This window comes from Callospermophilus lateralis, chromosome 6 (genome assembly GCF_048772815.1).
Source record: "Callospermophilus lateralis isolate mCalLat2 chromosome 6, mCalLat2.hap1, whole genome shotgun sequence".
In the NCBI taxonomy this organism is placed as follows: Eukaryota; Metazoa; Chordata; class Mammalia; order Rodentia; family Sciuridae; genus Callospermophilus; species Callospermophilus lateralis.
This window is the reverse complement of record NC_135310.1, coordinates 105,007,976-105,030,821: the sequence shown is the minus strand read 5'-3', so window position 1 is coordinate 105,030,821 and position 22,846 is coordinate 105,007,976.

Sequence of the window (22,846 nt, the reverse complement as noted above, 5' to 3'; positions counted from 1 at the left end):
AAGACAGGGATGCCCTCTCTCACCACTTCTGTTCAACATAGTTCTCGAATCACTGGCCAGAGCAATTAGACAGACGAAAGAAATTAAAGGCATAAAAATAGGAAAAGAAGAACTCAAATTATGACTATTTGCAGATGACATGATTCTATACCTAGCAGACCCAAAAGGGTCTACAAAGAAACTATTAGAGCTAATAAATGAATTCAGCAAAGTGGCAGGATATAAAATCAACACGCATAAATCAAAGGCATTCCTGTATATCAGCGACAAATCCTCTGAAATGGAAATGAGGACAACCACTCCATTCACAATAGCCTCAAAAAAAATAAAATACTTGGGAATCAACCTAACAAAAGAGGTGACAGATTTATACAATGAAAACTACAGAACCCTAAAGAGAGAAATAGAAGAAGATCCTAGAAGATGGAAAAATATACCCTGTTCATGGATAGGTAGAACTAACATCATCAAAATGGCGATATTACCAAAAGTTCTCTATAGGTTTAATGCAATGCCAATCAAAATCCCAATGGCATTTCTTGTAGCAATAGAGAAAGCAATCATGAAATTCATATGGAAAAATAAAAGACCCAGAATAGCAAAAACAATGCTAAGCAGGAAGTGTGAATCAGGCGGTACAGCTATACCAGACTTCAAACTATACTACAGAGCAATAGTAACAAAAACAGCATGGTACTGGTACCAAAACAGGCGGGTGGACCAATGGTACAGAATAGAGGACACAGAAACCAATCCACAAAATTACAACTATCTTATATTTGATAAAGGGGCTAAAAGCATGCAATGAAGGAAGGATAGCATCTTCAACAAATGGTGCTGGAAAAACTGGAAATCCATATGCAACAAAATGAAACTGAATCCCTTTCTCTCGCCATGCACAAAAGTTAACTCAAAGTGGATCAAGGAACTGGATATCAAATCAGAGACATGGCGTCTGATAGAAGAAAAAGTTGGCTATGATCTACATACTGTGAGATCGGGCTCCAAATTCCTCAATAGGACACCCATAGCACAAGAGTTAATAACTAGAATCAACAAATGGGACTTACTCAAACTAAAAAGTTTTTTCTCAGCAAAAGAAACAATAAGAGAGGTAAATAGGGAGCCTACGTCCTGGGAACAAATCTTTACTCCTCACACTTCAGACAGAGCCCTAATATCCAGAATATACAAAGAACTAAAAAAATTAGACAATAAGATAACAAATAACCCAATCAACAAATGGGCCAAAGACATGAACAGACATTTCTCAGAGGAGGACATACAGTCAATCAACAAGTACATGAAAAAATGCTCACCATCTCTAGCAGTCAGAGAAATGCAAATCAAAACCACCCTAAGATACCATCTCACTCCAGTAAGATTGGCAGCCATTTGGAAGTCAAACAACAACAAGTGCTGGTGAGGATGTGGGGAAAAGGGTTCACTTGTACATTGCTGGTGAGACTGCAAATTGGTGCGGCCAATTTGGAAAGCAGTATGGAGATTTCTTGGAAAGCTCGGAATGGAACCACCATTTGATCCAGCTATTCCCCTACTCGGTCTATTCCCTAAAGACCTAAAAAGAGCACACTATAGGGACACTGCTACATCCATGTTCATAGCAGCACAATTCACAATAGCAAGACTGTGGAACCAACCTAGATGCCCTTCAATAGACGAATGGATAAAAAAAATGTGGCATTTATACACAATGGAGTATTACTCTGCATTAAAAAATGACAAAATCATAGAATTTGCAGGGAAATGGATGGCATTAGAGCAGATTATGCTAAATGAAGCTAGCCAATCCCTTAAAAACAAATGCCAAATGTCTTCTTTGATATAAGGAGAGTAACTAAGAACAGAGTAGGGACGAAGAGCATAAGAAGAAGATTAACATTAAACAGGGATGAGAGGTGGGAGGGAAAGGGAGAGAGAAGGGAAATTGCATGGAAATGGAAGGAGACCCTCAGGGGTATACAAAATTACATACAAGAGGAAGTGAGGGGAAAGGGGGAAAAATATAAGGGGAAGAAATGAATTACAGTAGAGGGGGTAGAGAGAGAAGAGGGGAAGGGAGGGGGGGAGGGGGGATAGTAGAGGATAGGAAAGGCAGCAGAATACAACAGACACTAGTATGGCAATATGTAAATCAATGGATGTGTAACTGATGTGATTCTGCAATCTGTATACGGGGTAAAAATGGGAGTTCATATCCCACTTGAATTAAGTGTGAAATATGATATATCAAGAACTATGTAATGTTTTGAACAACCAACAATAAAAATTGATTAAAAAAAAGAAATATGAATGAACTATGGCTTTAGTTAATAATCAATATTAATATAAACAATATCAATATTGTCTTATTAATTTCAACAAATATATAAGTTAATGTAAGAAGTTAATATTAGGGATCACTGGACGTGGAATTTATGGGAAGTGTTCGTATTCACCAAAAGAAGAACCCAGTTACAAGTCTGACTATATAGGTGCCAGGATTTCCATGAAGAAAATAAAATCCATGTCGGAGGTTCATACTATGCAGACCAGGCTAATGCTAATGGGCTGTGGTTATCCAAAGGAAGTAAAGGAAGTGGAGTCGGTGGAGGCAGGTTCAAAATATGTTTGATTGCTGGCTTCTCCCCAGCCCCTCCCCACCTTCTATCTTTCTATTTCTATATCTATCTCTGTCTCTCTCTTTCTCATTCCTTCTCTCCCTTTGTAGCCATTAACTGCCATGTTAGAAGTCCAGATGGAAAGAATACCCTAAGAAGAAGATGACACTCCTGTTGTTTCTTGATTCCTACCTACAAACCAAACATGTAAGTTAAGGAGGCTTTGGTATGAACCTCACACCCTTCCTCGCTACTACAACCTTGTGAGTGATCCTGAGCCACAAACACCTAGCTAAGGCCTTCTTAAATTCTTGACCCACAGTAATAATAATAAATAACTTGTTTAAGTACTGGTAGCTGGATTCCCTGAGACAAAAGGAGAGAGTTTCAGAGACCACAAGTTGGAGCAATCTGCAGGAATGAGGTGAAACTGTGCCCTTTCAACCTCCAGACCACCCCACACCATGGTGATACCTGAATACTCTAGTAAAGAAGGCTATCCCACAGAGGAACATTCTGAGTCCCAGCACAGCCAATCAAGACCAGCAAACACAGCCTTTCTGCCACTCGGGTAGAAGGTATATTACAAGTTGATCAGACCAGAAAGATCTGATGACAGGGGGCAAGAATACCTGGTTAAGAGGGTGAGAGCAACTCCTAGAACATTTGCTAAAACCTCGCTGAAGTATTGCAAACCTGCAGTCAGCACTCGGGCATCTACTAGGACCTTCATCCCTCCCCTATATCCTGGAGTCACTTTCCTGATCCCCCACTTGCTAACTGCTGCAGAAATTTAGAAAAGTTCCCTGTGGCCTCTGTGTCTTCATTTCTTCATGAGAGAGAGAGAGAGAGAGAGAGAGAGAGAGAGAGAGAGAGAGAGAGAGAGAGAGAGAGAAATACCTGTTTCATAAGTTAGATTGTAAGTACTTAAAATAATACATGTGAAGTATCTTGAAAGTGATTGATGTGTGATAAGGACTCAGTAAGTTTAAACTCTAATTATTATTTTTACCAGGACTTTGGGGGATAAAATTAGGTAGGTAATGTCAGGGAAAATAGATTTCCTGCCAATTATGTGAGTGTTAAAATTTGTAGTACTGTTATAAATGTGACCCTTTTGTAAAATATAAAGGACCTATCGGTGAAATCAGAGGAATGCATATTTGGAGACCAGTAAGACTTTTTGTTGCTTGTTATGTTGACAAAGATTTGTCTAACAATAACCCTCAGTGCCAGAGAAAGTGCAATGAGGTGAGTACCTATACAATACCAGTTGATACTTAAAATATAATATCCTTTCTAGAGCCAACTTAACAATGTGCAGAAAATACCACAATGACATCTCTAACCTCTACATAGTAAATACACAAAAAATGGTTCTATCCTAAGTAAATAAGTATATATTGGGGGAAATTGATATATATTAATATGATTCATATTAATAGAATAATAGAAAATTTGTAAACAGATAAATAAAATGACATTTCTGACAAAGGCAGGACCATACAGTGGAATATTACATAGGCATAAAAGAAGATAGTTTTCAGGAACACTTAATGATAGGCAGAAATGTACCTTACATAAAATCCTGCTGATGACACCCACCAACCAAAACTCACCACGAATGCATAAAGCCAAGTTTATTTAGTTGACTGCAGTAAGGGACAATGCACTGAAGGAAAAATTTAGGAGCCTTCCAGCAATGGAAATTGAGAGGCACTGTTTATAGAACTTGAGCTGGTGCTGAATGATTATAAGGAAGAGTGACAGAAGCAGGGACCGCTTCTAGATTGGATGCTGCCAACTAGCAAGGACAGTTTGCTGATCTTAATCATTTTGATCCAGGAAGTGGGAAGATTAAAGTAGGTCTAGATTTGTCACTGATAAGTAAGCAATAGTCACTCAAAACAGTGTTTTTTTTTTTAAATATCAAACTGTAGGTTTTTTTTAAATCTTTATTTTGTTATACAAAAGACAAAAATGTTATGCAAAATACTGAAATTCTACTGTAAAAATATCATTTGACTTTTATCAAGCTTTTCACTTTCTCTGGCTACCAACAAAAATAGTCTTTTAATTTTTCACTACAATGTAAATCCCATACAGAGACAACAAAAATACTGAAATAAAATAAATTAAATTTTAAAATGACAAATTATGGATAATGGAGTTATAGAAAATGTTGGGTTTTTTTCTTGTTTTGTTTCTTGGTAGTACATATCTGTATTTTTACAGTGAAAATATGTTACTTAATAATCAAAAAATGATAAATTTTAAGAAATGTACAAGCCATTTACAAGAATGAATTTGGTAGATTTTAGCAATGAGGTAAGAACAGTGAATATTATGTCACGACTGTTCTCATTAATAATATATCAAAACTGAAATGAAGTTTTCCTACAGAATAAAAAGGCAGCACCTGCTATTTGCCAATGATATTGAGTCTACCCATTTCATGCAGGGAAATGATAATTCCCTAGAGAAGTTGGCTGATTTGCCTGGACTTTATGACTTCTACAAACTAGAATGTATAAGGAAAAAATTTCCCTCTGGTATTATTCCTGATAATAATTCATATTCTCTCATGCTAGGTTTAACACAGAGAAAAATGCCAAAGTCATGACTCTTCAGATATCTTGTTTAATCTCTCCAGTTCAGAAACTTCCACCCTATCCAGAGCTACAGCTTCCTCCAGGTATTAATGAATTAGATCAGAGGCTCTCAGCTTTAGTTCCACTATAACAATGGAAGAGTTTATGTTTTTATGGACAATACATGATTTTAACAGATTTCACTGAAATAATTTTTTTATTAAAGCTTTATAGTTATACATAGTATTTGGGTTACTTACAACAAACTCATACATGCATGGAGAATGATTTCAGTTTATGATTCCCCCACTTTCCCTGACCATTTTCCCTCCTGTCTTCCTTCCCTTGCACCATTCTCCTTCTTCTACTCTTCTAGACTTCCCTTTTCTGGTCTATTTATTTATGTTTTATCTTACTTATATATAAAGGTGAAATTCTTTGTGGTATATTTATATATACACATACAAGATTTTTTAAGAATTCATTCCTCATTACTTTCCCTTTCCTATTCTTCCATTTTGCTTCTTGATCTCCTCATTCTACATTATGGATCTTTCCTTTATCTTTACAATATCCTGTCTTTCCATCCTCCTTTCTTTATTTACTCTAGTTTCTACATATGAGAGAAAACACTTGACATTTGAGTTTCTAAGTTGACATTTTCACTTAGCATGATATTCTTTATTCAATTCATTTATCTGCAATGCCATAATTTCAGTCTTTTTTATTGCTGAGTGGATCTCCATTGTATAAATATACCACAGTTTCTTAATCCATTTATCTATTGACAGGCACATGGGTTGATTCCATAAAGTAGCTGTTGTGAATTGTGCTGCTATAAACATTGAGGTGGCTGTATCACTATAGTATTCGATATTTAGGGAAAATACCAAGGATTGGGATAGCTGGGTCTTATGGTGGTTCAATCCCTACTTTTTGAGGAATCTCCATAATGTTTTCCAGAGTGATTGTACTAGTCTGCAGTATAAGTACTGCACCAACAATGTACAAGTGTACCTTATTCTCTACAACCTCATCAGCATTTATTATTGTTTGTATTCCTGGTCATTGCCATTGTGACTAGAGTAAGATGAAATCTTAGTGTACTTTTGATTTGCATTTGTCTGACTATAAGAGATCTTAAACATTTTTTCATATATTTTTTTGGCTATTTGTGATTTTTTCTTTTGAGAAGTTTCTGTTTGTTTTTTTTTTAATCAATTTATTGATTGGATTCTTTGGGTTTTCTTTGGATGTTAAGATTTTTGAGTTTTTTTTTATATTCTGGATATCTATCCCCTATTGGAGGAATAGTTGGCAAGGATTTTTTTTCCCATTCTGTAGGCTCTCTCTTCATGATTTTAATAATTTCCTTTGGTATGTAGAAGCTTTTTTGTTTAATGCTATCCCATTTATTGATTCTTGGTATTATTTCTTGTGCTTTGGGGGTCTTGTTAAGGAAGTCAGTGTCAGCACTATAAGATGGAGTGTTGACCCTATTGTTCTTTTCTAGCAGTTGCAAGGTTTCTGGTCTAATTCCTGTCTTTGATCCATTTCCATTTGAGTTCTGTGCAGAGTGAAAGAAATTTATCTAATTTTATCTTTTAATAATAGTGATCCAGTTTCCCCAGCACCATTTTTTTTTAAACGCTGTCTTTTCTCAACAATATATTTGGTACCTTTTTAAGTATCAAATGGATGTAGGTATTTAGACTTGTCTCTGTGTCTTCTGTTCTGTTTCATTGATCTTCATGTCTATTTTGATGCCAGTACCATGGTTACTGTTCTTGTTACTACAGCATGATAGTATAATTTCAGATCAGGTATAGTGTTGTCTTGCTTAGTATTGTTTTAGCTATTCTGGGACCCTTATTCCTCCAAATGAATTTGAACATTGTTTTTTTTTTTTTTTCTAATTCGGTGAAGAATGTCATTGGTATTTTGATGGGGATGCATTGAATCTGTATATCATTTTTGGTAGTATGACCATTTTAACACTATTGATTCTGCCTATCCATCTAATAAGCTCTTCTTCAATTTCTTTCCTCAGTGTTCTGTAATTTTCATTGTAGGGCTCTTGTTACCTCCCTAGTTATATTAATTCCGGGGTTCTTTTTTTTTTTTTTTTTTGAGGTTATTGTGAATGGGATGATTTTCCTTACTTCTTCTGTTGAATCACTGTTGTAGTATAGGAAAAGTATTGATTTATGGGTGTTGATTTTCTCTCCTGCTACTTTGCTAAAGTAATTTATAAACTTTAGAAATATTCTGATAGAGGTTTTTTTTGGAGGGGGCAGTTTTCTAGATACAGGATCATGTCATCAACAGAGATAGTTTGACTTCTTTTCCTATTTGTATCCCTTTGATTTCCTTTTCTTACCTGGTTGCTCCAGCTAATGTTTGAGGACTATATTATACAGGAGTGGTGAAAGTAAATAGCCTTATCTTATTTCCTATCTTAGAGGAAATGATTTTAGTTTTTCTCCACTCAGAAAGATGTTAGCTTTGGTTTTGTCATAAATGTTGAGATAAATTCCTTCTATCCATAGCTTCTCTGGCATTTTTTTTAACATGAGTGGGTACTAAATTTTATCAAAGGCCTTTTCTGCATCTATTGAGATAATCATGTGATTCTTATCCTTAATTCTGTTTAAATGGTGAATTACATTTATTGATTTGCCTATGTTGAACCAATCCCTGGAATTAAACCCATCTGTTACATTGTATTACTTTCTGATGTGTTTTTTTTAAATATTTTTTATATTTATTTATCTTTTTAAAGAACCAACTCTTCATTGCATTGATCTTGTATATTGTTTTATTATTCTCAATTTCATTAATTTCAACTGATTTTAATCATGCCTTATCTTCTACTTGTTTTGTAATTAGTCTGTTCCTTTTTTAAGCCTTGAAATGGAGCATCAGCTTCACTTAGTGCTATAAATTTTCCTCTTAGAACTGCTTTGGTACTCTCCCAGAGATTTCGATATGTTGTATCTCTGTTCTCATTTGTGAAACTATTTTTCTGATAAAGACTGAAATTAAAATAATTTATAAGCCTTGAATTATGAAACTATTAAGGAAATATATACTATAGCTCTAGTAAGTATACAAATGGCTTCAATGATTTCCCATCCATTCAAGACAACTTACAGCCATACAATTGACAATGAATTGATATGGAAAGTCTTTTGACTTCATTCTTTTCAAAAATGGGTGACTAGGGGCTGGGTGGTGGCTCAGTTGGTAGAGCAGTATGAGGCCCCAAGTTCGATCCTCAGCACCCCATAAAAACAAATAAAATAAAGGTATTGTGTCTGTCTAAAATTAAAACAACATGCCAAAAAAATAAAAGGTGACAATACCCTGAATGTTTGTGCCCACCCAAATTCAAATGTTGAAAATAAGATAACTAATGTGCTATTAGTTTTGGGGGCCTTTGGGCAGAGCTTTTATGAACAGAATTAGGACCTTATGAAAAAAGATTCCAGACACAGCAAGAAAGCACTATCTAAATTTAAAAGAAGAAGAAGACAACATCTATGAGCCAGGAAGTGGGTCTTCACCAAACATAGAATCTGCTTGTTCCCTCATCATAGTAAGTCTCTGTTGTTTATAAATCATCCAGTTTATGCTACTTTATTGTAGCAGCCCCAACAAACTGAGTCACAATGCACAGATATCAGTATTTTAACATGACACTTGTAGAAACATACTTCACAAACGATGTTGTTTCTTTAATATGATTGAAAATTATCAATTTGCTGGCTGTGCTGGCACACACCTATAATCCTAGTCACTCAGGAGGCTAAGGCAAGAGGATCACAATTTGAAAGACAGTTTCAGAAACTTAGTGAGGCCCTGTCTCAAAATAAAACACAAAAAGGACTGGGGATATGATTCGGTGTTAAAGCGTTCTTGAGTTCAATCCCGGGTACCAAAATCAATAAATAAATAAAATGAAAGAAAGAAAATGACCAATTTTATTTACAAAAGTAGAGGTATTGCCTCTCAAGAGTAATTAGATTGATTATTAATATCCCCAAAGAAAATAATATATTGAATCACAGAATATGATTCAGAGAAATGTGAATAAAAACATAGCATTTTAAGAGGAGGAAACAGAATGTACAAGATTTAAAGATGTGGATAAAGCATGCTGATTTGAGAGATATAAGAAGTCTAATGTATCCAGAGCAGGGAGGGAAGGAGCAAAATGGGAAATTCATAATTAATTCTCTAAGAATCCACTGAATTTTACAATAAGCAAAATTGATCAAAAAATATTCGAGAAGATTTTTAAAACACCCTTAAGCTTAAATAGTTAATAAATTAAATATATGAATTCAGATATAGAAAAGGTAAAAGTATGTGATGATTTTTTGGAAATTTTATTTAATGGATATACATATTATATATGCTATATGTTCCTGTAATGTACAAGTTGCATGTATGCACAAGTAAAATAAGAAAGAGAAAAGTGAAGATTCTGCATTCTTGAGATCACTATAATGGAACAGGGTAAATATTAGCTGGAGTCAGACAAAGTACGGCAGAAATATGACTTAATGCCACTGGAGGAAATGATGCTCCTGGTATCCCATTTATAGAAATTCTTGCTAATGAGATTATAATGAGAAAAATTACAAGCAAATTAAGTATGACGCTAACACCCTTCCGAATTCTTTTTTGGCCCCAAATATGAAAAGCAAGACTGCACAGAATTCATTCTAGATGTTTCTCTCATTGCATAATGTCAACCATAATAATAATAATAAAAATTAAAAACAACAATGAAGATTAACATCTACTTAGAAACTATTATCTTCCAGGCACTGCTTAAATATTTTATTCTGATTAACTGAGGAGATACTTATGTTATTCTGATTTTAGAGCTAAGCAGACTGATATTCAGAGGCATTAAGTAATTTTCCAAAGGTCATAGTTCTAACGAGTGACATAGCTGGTATTCAAACTCAGGAATTGTGATTCCATAGCAAAAATAAATAAGTTGAATCCATAAATAAACTCTTCTCATATTCACACACATCCCCTATCTTCCCAGTGGCCTTTATGAAAGGAGACCTTATATGGTGCAGGACAGAAAAGTCAGAAGATTTCTTTGCCAACACAGTACATATATCTCAGGATTCCTGCTACTCTGTAGCATTTTTTCTTGTTAATGAGCCTGATTCAGGGGCTAGACCTAGGAAACCAACTTCTATAATGGTACCTCACTATACCTGACCACAGCTGTCAAGAACAAGAATGCACAGCTATATAAAGGACAATCCAAATTACCAGAACCAGATATTCTTAGAATTAGAATAAAGGGACACCGAGCTTGTACTTAGAAAGTTAAGGGGAAAGACCATGCAAAGCTATGCATTCAGGCTGCTGGCCATGTGCAAACAGAGAAAACTAGAATGTTGATTTGTATTCTGTGATTACTATCCATAGAAAGTGACTAAAGTCAGAAAGAGAATGTATTAAAAGGGGGCTAAATAGTTCACAGACTCAAAGAAAAGAAATGTGGCAACTTTATTGTCTTGGCCCAAGGACTCAGATATTCTCTGTAAATAAGGACTCAAGTCTCTCTCTAACATTACTACCAGAGAAATTTACCTGATTTAATGACATTTTGTGTGTCACTCCACTCAAAATTAAAATTTCTGGGAAAATAGAATATTTTGGTCCAATTTGGGTCACATGGAATCCCCTGTATAGAATTGGAGGCTCTTGGCTATTTTCGGGAGAGAAAGACAGCTGCCTAAAGAGGAACTGGGGCTCTATGTTTAACATAAAGTGGCTTTGGGCAAAATAAAAGTGTGCTCTGTCCTGTGTCAGGAGAAGAGGAAAGAGGGAGAACACAAAGGTGAGAAGATTGTGTTCACCTGTCCCTTGGGAATCAGTGAGAGATGGAAAGTAATTCAGCTTCAGAGATAGAAAAGGGTTTTCATTCCAAACTCTACTCCTGTGACTTCTGAGTATATTTCCTTTCCCATTTCCATGCACTACTTGTATCTTTGCAATAAACCCCACACCACTTGATCAAGCCTGAGGAAGTTTCTATTTCTTGTATGCAAAGAATCTTGACTAGAAAAACCAGCACCATGTGAGGAAATCAGTGATCAGAGACAGAAGTCTCAATCATTGAGGGACTCACTCCTAATGGGGAAAAACTGCTGCAAGTATGAAGATTAAAGTAAATACAGAAGGTCAATGGAGCATGTTAGATATCTCTTAAACAGAAATTTACTTTTAGAGGATGGCTTGAATTGAGGGAAAATGAGGGAGATGATAGACATAAAAAAAAGACTGTGTGACTACGCAAGAGGCCTGAGATTGGCAAATGGGATGCAAGAGAAGGTCAGCATGGCTAGAGAAAGGGTGAGAAGAAAAGGGAGGTTACTATGAGAGTGGGCTGTGAAGGTGATTAAATGTTATGACAAAGAAAGTGTGGGAGCTACTAAAAAAATTTTATTTATGGTTGCATCAGACAAATGTCATGCACCACTTTCCATTTGAAGGTGCTAACTTTTGAAGGTGACTTACTCCTGGGCAGCACCATCTTGCCCTGACCAGTCTCTCATCCTGGGAGGGCAGCATCACATTTTCAGCTCTTTTTGCCATTTCTAAACTTGGATGAAAACAACACAATGCAGATGAGCTATACAAGATAAAAGAGAGGAAAAATTAAGAATTGGTAGGGAAACAGAGATCCATTTTTTTTAAGATAGAATGAATTGAAACAGTGTAATAGAGTATAAAAATACTACAGCAGATTTACACATGGATTCCTGTGGCCAAATAGAGAAGGAATACTATTTTGTCTTTCTGAAAGGGGTAAGTAGTAGTCAGGAAAAAAAAAAAAGTCTTGAGAATTAAAACTTTAGCTGAGTCACAAATATGAGTTTTTAGTTTAGAGAAGGCATTTTGGGGATTATAGGTCATATTCATGTAGTTTTAAAAAATATTATTTTAAAATAATACATGCAATAGTTAAGAAGTTATAAAAAGTAATGCATTAGAATAAGCAAGAAAATAGTAAAAGAGAAGAACAGATTTGGAAGACTGACACTATGCAATTATAAGATTTATTAAAGCAATGGTAAGTAATGAATATAGTGTTAGCATTGATGAAAGTATAGACAAATATATCAATGAAACAAAATAACATAGAAATAAAGTCCAATAAATATATGCAGCTGACCTTTGGCAAAGCAGCAAAGGCAAAACAATAAAGATCTTTATTCCTGGGCTGGGCTTGTGGCTCAGTGGTAGCGTGCTCAATTAGCATGCGTGAGGCACTGGGTTCGATCCTCAGCACCACATAAAAATAAAGACAATAAAGTCCATCAACAACTAAAAAAATATTTTTTAAAAAAGATAATCTTTTACCAAAAATGGTGCTAGAGCAACTGAACATCCATGTGTTAAAAAAATTAATCTATACACAGATTTTACACTCATCTCTAAAATTAACTCAAAATGGTCACAGAACTAAACATAAAATGCAAAATTATGAAACTCTTAGAAGATAACAGGAGAACATCTTAGATGATATAGGTTTGGTGATAACTTTTTGGGTACAACCCCAAAGAACTTGACAAGTTGGATTCATTAAAAATTGCTTCTCTGAAAAAGCCAAGAAGTAAAAGAAAAGCAACAAAGAGAAAATATTTGCAAAAGACATATCTAATATTTCATTGTTGTCCAAAATATACATAAAACTCTTAAAATTCAGAACAACAAAACTATTTTAAAATGGGCCCAAGACCTTAACTGAAACCTTACCAAAGGAGATACACTGATGTTTCCTATAATCCCAGCAGCTCAGGAGGCTGAGACAGGATGATCTCAAGTTCAAAGTCAGCCTCAGGAAAAGCCAGGCACTAAGCAACTCAGTGAGACCCTTTCTCTAGATAAAATACAAAATAGGGCTGGGGAATGGCTCAATGGTTGGGTTCTCCTGATTTCAATCCTCCACACACACAAAGAAAAGATACACTGATGGTGAATTAGCACATGCAAAGCAGTTCCACATTACATGTCAGTAGGAAAATGTAAAGGTACAATGAAGTACCTCAAAATCTAGAACAATGATAACATCAAATGCTGAAGGGGATGTGTAGCAACTGGGTCACTCTTCATTGATGATGGTAATGCAAAATGGCACAGCCATTTTAAAGATAGTTTAGTGGTTTCTTGCAAAGCTAACCATACTCCTTTACCATAAAATCCAGCAATCATACTCTTTGGTTTTTACCCAAAAAGGTTGAAAATTTACATCTAAACAACAACAACAACAAAAACTAAACATGGATTTTTAAAGCAGTTTTATTCATAATTGTCAAAACTTGGAAGCAACCAAATTGTATTTCAATAGGTGAATGGGTAAACAAACTGTAGTACATCCAAACAATGGGATATTACTCAGTACTCAAAAGAAATGAGCTCTCAAATCATGAAATGACAGGTGGGAAACTTCAGTACATATACTAGGTGAAAGAAGACAAATTTGGAAAGGTTGCTTTCTATGATTCTGATCATATAGCATTTAGGGAAAGGTAAAAAAAAATGGGAACAGTTAAAGGTAAGTGGTTGCTAGGGGGTCACTATGGGAGGTGCAGAAATGATGATTCACAGAAGATATTTAGGGAAATAAAAATACCCTGACGGGGCTGGGTACATAGCTCAGTGGTAGAGCACTTGCCTGCTTGCATAAGGCCCTGGGTTCAATCTCCAGCCCCATCAAAAACAAAAAGAAAAAAAAAGAGAAGGAAATTTTTGACTTTGAAGGATACTATAATGATGAATATATGCCATTATAATCTTGTCCAAATCTATAAAACGCACAACACCAGGCATGTGATATAATATAAACTGTGGACTTCAGGTGATAATGAAGTGTTAGTGTAGGCTCTTCACTTGTAATAAATATGTCACTCTAGTGGGAGATGTTGATAATGGGGGAGACCATGAATATGTGGGAACATGGCAGGTGAGTAAGAAATCTCTTTGCTTCTGCTCAATTTTGCTATGAAGCTAAAAATAAAAATCCACATTTTTTTTTAAAAAAGGGGCATAGAATAAAATTTCTTCTTCTAACTTCTTCTCATAAATCCTCCAGACTCCTTCTTTGTATAACAATGATTCTATCTTTTATTTATTCTATTAGAGATATTTATGCATAAACAAATACATTTTTCTTTCATCTTTTTTTTAACAAATAATACTTTGCAAACTGAGGTCACCTCCTTTTTTAACCTAACCATGTGTATATCAGCACTTAAATATCTTCCTCATTTTTGTGGCTATACAGCAGTAGACCCTCCACATAGGCGGTTGCATCCATTGCTTCAATCAATAGCATACCAAAAATGATAGGAAAAAAATCCAAAAGTTACAAAATGCAAAACTTGAATTTGCAGCATGCAGAGCACTGCATGAGTCTACAAAATTGAAAGAATGTGTGGGCTTGCCCTGTTGCATCTCGTCATTTCCCAGATCTCAGGTTTCTCCAGTAACTGGATCTGAGCGTTGTTCTCTGTGCATCTTGTTGATGCACTGAGTAGTTAGGCCTCAAATGGGCTGTGTTGAACATGTCGTCATTCCCAAAACAATGCAATTCAATAAATATTGACATAGCATTTACATAGTATTAGATATCACAAATGCTCTAAAGATGATTTCAAGTATGTAAAAGGATGTGCATAGGTTCTATGAAAATACTGTGCCATTTTATAGGAAGAACTTCAGCCTCTGTTGACATTGATATCCTGAAATCAATCCAACACGACTCTTAGGATGATGGTATGTTATTTCCTTCTGCTAATGTACCATGATTTATGGTTCCCCCATTTGTGGTCCTTTAGGTAATTCCAATCTTTTGCATTTCCTTATATATTTATAGTTTACAATTGTGTATGTAAAAAAGAATTCAGGCAAACCTCTTTCTTTGCAGAAACAGATGGACACATATGAGGGTAGGCAAGTTTATCTCCTAAAGTAGCAGCGAGAGAAACATCATTTAAGGCTAAACAATTTAGGCTTGAGTCAATGACAAGAGATATTTAATGCAGGAACCCAAGCAGAATGGCAGTAAGCTTACCTTAGACTTTTAATTCTTTTTTTTTTTTTTTTTTTTTTTTTTTAGAGAGAGAGAGAGAGAGAGAGAGAGAGAGAGAGAGAATTTTTTTTTAATTTTTTTTTTTTTAGTTTTCGGTGGACACATCTTTATTTTTATGTGATGCCGAGGATCCAACCCAACGCCCCACGCATGCCAGTCAAGCGCGCTACCACTTGAGACACATCCCTAGCCCCTAGACTTTTAATTCTATTGGCAAGAAATAGAACCAAATCTATGCTTTCAGGAATATGAATTTTTGATGTAACCCCCATTAGGAGTATTAGTGAGAAAATTTAGTTTGTAACAATGTTAACTATCATTCTAAGCAAAAACCATATTTTATGGTTTCCTATAGTTTACTCTTAGATTTTGCTGGAACACATCCACAAGTAGCAGTCTATAATAGAGTACGTGGGAGGTGTATTTTTTGACTATTGGGGATCAAAAACATACCTGTATTCTTTCCTTATCTTTCCTTATCATTATAAATGGTTTGATATAGAACTTGCTTGATTTTATATTTTAAAGTTAAAAATCATTTTCCATAGAAATTTAAAGGTTTTACTTCATTGCCTTTTAGCCTTCCATTTTATTTTGGAAAATCTGTGCCTGAGTCATGTTGCTCTATGGATGCAGAAATCACGTTCTGACATTACTTTGGGTATGGGTCTATGCTTGCTTGTGGTAGGTTGCTACCATACTGGGCAACACTAGTTCAAAGCCCCACTACCACCATGTCTGGGTAAATCTCCTCTTCTTATTTCTTTCTCTCAATTTCATTCCTTCAGAATTTTCTCCTCTCTCTTTCAGAATACATATTTCTCAGGTATTGAAATTTTAAGAAGAATCCCACATGGCTTTTATTTTCTCTTCTGCTTGCTATCTCTTTTATCTTTTTCTTCTATCTACTAACAGATTTGTCCAATCATAAATTCCAGCTTTCTTTCTGAATTTTCAACAAATGAAAACACAGAATGGTTCTGTTAATTTTTTTTTCTTTGTCACACTTTCTTGGTCCTTTCTATTGTTAGTTAGTACCTTATAGATACCTTTTACTAGAACTTCATTATATATGTTTTTCTTCTTTTAAAATATTTTCTCTTTTCATATTGATGAACTTCCTCCAGTGATTAATGATCCTTGATTAATTGTTCATAATTACAAGACACTAAACAAATGATTGGGAGCTGTGCTGAATTTTTGAGTTTTTCACTAGATTTTAGGATTATCAGTATGCCAGCCAACTTGCTATGCAAGCACAGCATCCCAGAATATGGAGTTCTTTTCCCTGAGACCATTCATTTTCTCTACAGAAGAAACCTCCATTGTCTCACTGTAATCTCTGGGGATTGGAGAAAGGAGACACCTGACTGTATTGTATATTTTGGGTGAAGGAGTGGCTGTGAGCCAGCTATCCCACATAGGAATGTTCAGCAAGTCCTCTTGTTCTTATCCACACTTCTTTTCACTGATTTCCCCTACGTCTAAGCCTCTGTAAACTTCTAAGAAGCACATTGACTCCCTTGTCCATCTTCTCCTTTATGAATATCAAAGCTGTGTCTTTCTTTGCCATGCTACATGAATTACTGCTTCCATCTGTATTTTATCTTCCAGAATTATTGAAACCTCTTTGTGCCTGAAGCATACTCTCTTGCTCTTTGAACTTTTATCTACTATTATTTATTTTTTACCTACTATTGTCTGTATTATTTTTTAACTTTGGATTTGTATGTATTATTCCTTTTATAGCATTTCAGGTTTTTTTAGAGAACAAATAAAAAACAATAGTCTTCCATCTTCAATCAGAGGCCTTTGGCTTTCCTTTTCAATCTCACAGTGTGGAGACAACTATTATTATTTTCTAGATCACTGTTAGTCAAATCTTACCTACATAACTAACATACACGTTACTAAGCACCATCTTTAAAAAGTTTAGCTGTCAAGTCAGAAAAACATAAATTAAAGCAAACAAACAAAAAAAAAACCACTATGGTTTGGAATGACTGCATTAGGTGCTAAAAATATTCACTTTTAGCAAACATCCACGTATATTCTAATAAAATAGTCCTTGGATGCATTAAGTAATACTGTCCTAGATAAACTGAAATTTGACAAAAGATAGTTTCAAATAGTTTGGTGAGCAGAGGTGGAGGCTTTCAAATGGTTGGGAGATTTTTGGTTGATTCCCAAGTTAATATGTATATCTACTTTTATTATATAAAGATAATGGTTGTTTGCAACATTTCTACTTATTGTTTTCCTTTGTGGCCTTTATGTGCTCATATTTTTAACAAATGTCTCATGAGCATGTTAAAAAGTGTGTTCTCAACAGGATAAAGAATTTTTCCGTGTCTGTCTGATTAATAATGTTAATTGTGTCAAATTATTTAAAATACCTATATTGTTACTTATAACTTGTTTAAATTTTATCAAGTAATCAAAAAATATATTAATGTGTGCTGTTATGATAATTATACATCCAAATCTTTTTATTGGTGTATTATAATTAAGCATAATAGTGGAATACATTGTGATATATTTATATATGCAGAGTGTATACTTCGATCTGAATCATTCCCCCATACCCACCGTTTCTGTCACCTCCTCCCTACCCTGACCCTCTTCCTCTACATATCTCTTTACTATTTTTATGAGGTCCTTCTTGTTTCCTTTTTCCTCTCTAGCTTCCACATAGGAGAAAAAACATACAACCCTTGACTTTCTGCATTTGGCTAATCTCACTTATCATGATCTTCTCCAGCTCCATTCAATTTCCTGCAAATGACATAATTTCATTCTTTTTTATGGCTAAATAAAACTCCATTGTGTATATAGACCACATTTTCTTTATCCATTCATCCATTGATAGACATCTAGGCTAATTCTTGTGTTTGGCTATTGTGAATTGTGCAGCTGTAAACACAGATACGCCTGTATATTCAATTCTTCAAACATCAAAACTTAACTTTTAATAGTTCTCTGCTATGCAATTAGAAAAGCATAAGTTCATTACATTTTATATAATTGTTTATTATTATACACTCTATAATTAGTTTTGAAGTGGTTGGTTCTTTTTTATTACATATTAAGCTTTGAACTTAAACTCAATTTATAATGATATTAATTTCATTACTGATTATAATCTGATTTGTTTGTATTTCTAATTTTTGGACTTACAAACTGAGTTATTTCATTTTGAATGGTAGTTGCTGTTACGTTTTCTTTTAAGTCTATGTCAAGTGATTATGTTTTTGATTTGATATTTTGCATTCTATTGCAATGGTTTATTTTTCCTCTCAATGGTCATACATCATTGCTCTTTTATTTTTCCCTTTAAAATGAAAGATATGCAATCTTTTATTGTTAATTTGTTTTTTAAAGAACATTTTTAAGTTTCAAAAATTATATTTAATTATTCCTTGTCAATTAAACTAAGAAATTAAAGAATACCCATTAATTTCTCAAAATGATATTAGCTCACTTTTCTATGAACATTTTTGTTATGATTTGATTGTTATGTATTTTGATGTTGCATATAAATCTAGATATCTGAGTTTCTGTTGTAGTATGTATCTATACTTATTTTTAGGATCAGTGTATTTCCTTGAAATCTTTTAGTTCAACTACTACTATGTATAATGCTATTTTCAGAAGAATGTCTATAAATATTCACTTGTTTCTCCATCCATCCATTGATGTAAGGTCAAGATCCTTTCTCTGAGTTTGAAGTTTTTGGTTGGAATTACTATTATTTTTTTTTAGTTGCTCATGACAATACAATGATCTTGACATATCAAACATTTGAATTGCTATTATTAATGGAAAAAACTAAAGCCATAAAGCATTGTCTATCATTTTTAGTTTAGATTGCTTTAGAATTGAATGTCTTGAGATCTATAAAGCAAAGTATACAGAATTAAAAATGTTTACTACATTATTTCTAAGAAGGTTGTATATCCTTTTCAAAATGATGCATTGAAAATTGTACATATTTAAGGGGTACCACGTGATGATGATTAGATGCAGATATACACTGTATAGTGTTCAAATCAGACTTAATGTATCCTTTGTCCTCAAACAACTCTCATTTCTTTATAGTGAATACATTTAAAATTCGTCTGGCTTTTTAAAAAGTATATCAGGCTGGTGTTGTAGCTCAGTGGAAGAGCACTTGCAGAGCATGTGTGAGACACTGGGTTAGATTCTCAGCACCACATAAAATTAAACAAAATAAAGTCCATCAATAACTAAAAAATATTCTTAAAAATGAACAAAAAGTATATCATACATTATCATTATATATAGTCACCCTTTTGTGCAGTAGAACACTAGAATTTCTTTCTTCTAACTATTGGTTAGTACATATTAATCAATCTTTCTTTATTCTTCTCTCCCTATGCTCTACTCTCCCTAGATTCTGAAAACCACCATTTGCACCTAACTTCTATAAGATCAACATTTTTAGATTTTATATATGAATGACCTCATGTAATATTTATCTTCCTGTGCTTGGCTTATTTCACTCAACATAGAGAACTTCAGTTCCATTCAAGTTGTTGCAAATGACAGGATCTCAATCTTTTCTGTGAGTGAGTAATATTTCATTTTATGTGTGTACTTCATTTTCTTTATACGTTATTTTGTGACACTTAGAATGTCTGAATATCTTTTGCTGCAACTTATTTTACCAAGACTTATTAGAGTGTTCAATAGTTTTCATGTAGAAAAAAAACTTGGTATATATTTATTAATTTATATAGCATTGGTAGCATATGAGTATGGTGAAAAATACAAATTTTTAAGAACAAGTAGAACCAACCTTTGGTAACCAAACAACTGAACTGGAAGAAGCAGATAAACATGGCTATCAGCATCCAGGTTATTAGTCGCCTTTACCAAGCAGTATGTTTTACAACAACAACAAAAAAAAAAAAAAAAAAAAATGAAGATTGGGTTAAAATAGAGGCCAACAGAGATTCACTTTTGTATCACTAGCTTAGACCTAAAATTGGAGGATAAAAATAAATCACAGAATTAAGAAAGGCATAACTCCAAGAAGAACGTATAAAAAAGGAAAATAGAAAAGACAGTGACAAAAGAACATATTAAGTCTTCATTCAAGTTTTCTTCAGCCATTAAATTCATGGGTGCATTTTTTTTTAACTGTTGCTTTGGATGTTTGTTGCTTTTCCCAACAACTTGAGCTGCTGTATATGACAGTAACAAGGGTAAGATGTCACAGAAATGTTATTTAAAGATATAATTTGTAGCCAGGTTCAGTGAGGCCTACCTATAATCCAATGACTTGGAAGGCTGAGGAAGGAGGATCCAAGTTTGAGTCCAGCCTCAGCAACTTAGTGAGACATTGTCTCAAAATTTTAAAAGAAAGAGCTGGGGATGTGATTCAGTGGTAGAGCAATCCTGGGTTCAATTCCCAGTCCGGCGGGGAGGGGGGCAAGATGTTATTTGTGAAGATAGCAACTGAGTTTGAAAGTTCACAAAACAAAAAACAAAATCACATATCCAAAAAATTGTGACAATTTTTTTTTGCTAAGATATCCACTCACATTCCTTGCATTTTGAGTTGGAGAAAAATATAAAACTCTTTAAGAAGACACATCACTTAAAAGATTTGAGAACATGTTGAGTGAAATTTCTATAATAAAACTTCCAGATTGAGTGAAAAAAATATAATTTTAATAAGAAAGTCTTCTAAATCAAACACATTTATTAGTAAACATTTATGCAGATATACCAAATTCATCAAAAGAATTTCATATTTACTTTTAAAATGACAATCAAATTTTCTCTGAATCTTTTAAGTTCCTATATATCAGCTTCCTTAAGAAGAAGAAAAAATGATTAAACACTTCTCTGAAGTTAAATAAAAGAAGTAACTTATTGTTTTTACTGATGGGATAATATTTCTGAATGTTTATTACTATTTGTATTTGAAAGTCAATATTGCTATTATCTCTAGGGGGCAGCAGGGCTATGGAGAAGTATACAGTTGCTCCAACCCTGAGTCCGCTGAGAGGCTAATATGAAGAGAGAAGCAAACACTCATAGGAATTGAAAAGCAACCCAAAATAATATAGGACAAATACCAAGTATGCAATATAAAACTGTGGTATCAAAGAACTTAATGTTGTTACCTTCTAACTTACTGAAAATATAAAATATAATTATACCTATAAAACATCAATCCACATTCTCTTAATGATTTGACAACTTAATCTCTTTGCGAGATTATTTTAGTGTTTTGCATTTTACCTATGTGACTACCGAAGACATTTACACTATCTCTGCATCAGGCACACATCAGTTTGTGAAATAGCTACGTGAAAACGTATCTGTATCGTGCCTTGTAGTTTTACAATTTATGGTCCTCATAAACTAAGCATTCAAATTGTATCTTGACATCCTTTATAATAATAAAGCAAACACAGTTACAATTGACATTTTCCTGGATTAATTTGTTCATTCCATGATCTATATTTTACTCTTATCTGTTCCATGTCAGAACCCTTTGTTCTACAAGATTTCTTTTCTTGCAGTATTGATCCTTATTGATCTTAACCTAGTACAATAGTGAATAATTAAATATTTTCTCAAAGAAACAAGTATTTCACTCTTTTCAATACGACCTTCACCTGATGTTCAAACAGTTCCAGCATTAGTGAAGAATCTTTTTGGTGCAAACTTGACCTCTGTTGTCCTACTTTGAAAATGCACTTGATTTCTAACAAGAGCTTTTAGAAATGTAACAGTGCTGATTTGTTAGATAATGAAATCCAAATTGTTCTAGAAAAAGGTGCAATTATACAGCATGTAATACACAAATAAATTGACTTAATGTTACATTATAATGAAAACTGTGCAAAATCCTCTACACAAGCACAATAAAATAATAAAAAGTAATAGAACAGGTAATAGATGTAAAATAAATGCTAAAAAAAGTAGTTCAAATCATTTTCATACCAGTCAAAAGATACTGAGGAGGGCGCATCCAATCACAATAAAACACCAGAATGAAACACTTCTAAATAGTAATATAAATTTTTGTGGACACTTCATGTCCCATGATGTGGAATTGACATATAGTTTGATTTTCTTTTTCCTAATGTAAGCCACAGTTTTACAGTCCTAGTGAAAACATTTTATTGCTGGGGATGTATTAGACATGGTTCATTTCCCTTCTCAGTATGGCTTTAATTTTCCACATCCATGGCTTGACACAGACCCAAACACCAGAAGATGGTTGTCTGCTATAAACTGTTTGGTTTTCTTTGATTGCTTTACAATTTAATCTATAGTTCATTCCATTAACCCTTTCCATTTTAATGCTGCCAAGTCTTCCAGCTCCTTAATATAAAGATAAACTTCCCCCAAACATTTATGTTTATTCTGGTTTCTCATGCCCAGTGAATTATGTGCTGTTGGGTGGGTGGGTGGGTGGGATGTGGGCAGGAAATGTTTCTATCCTAGTTAACTTTTTTTTT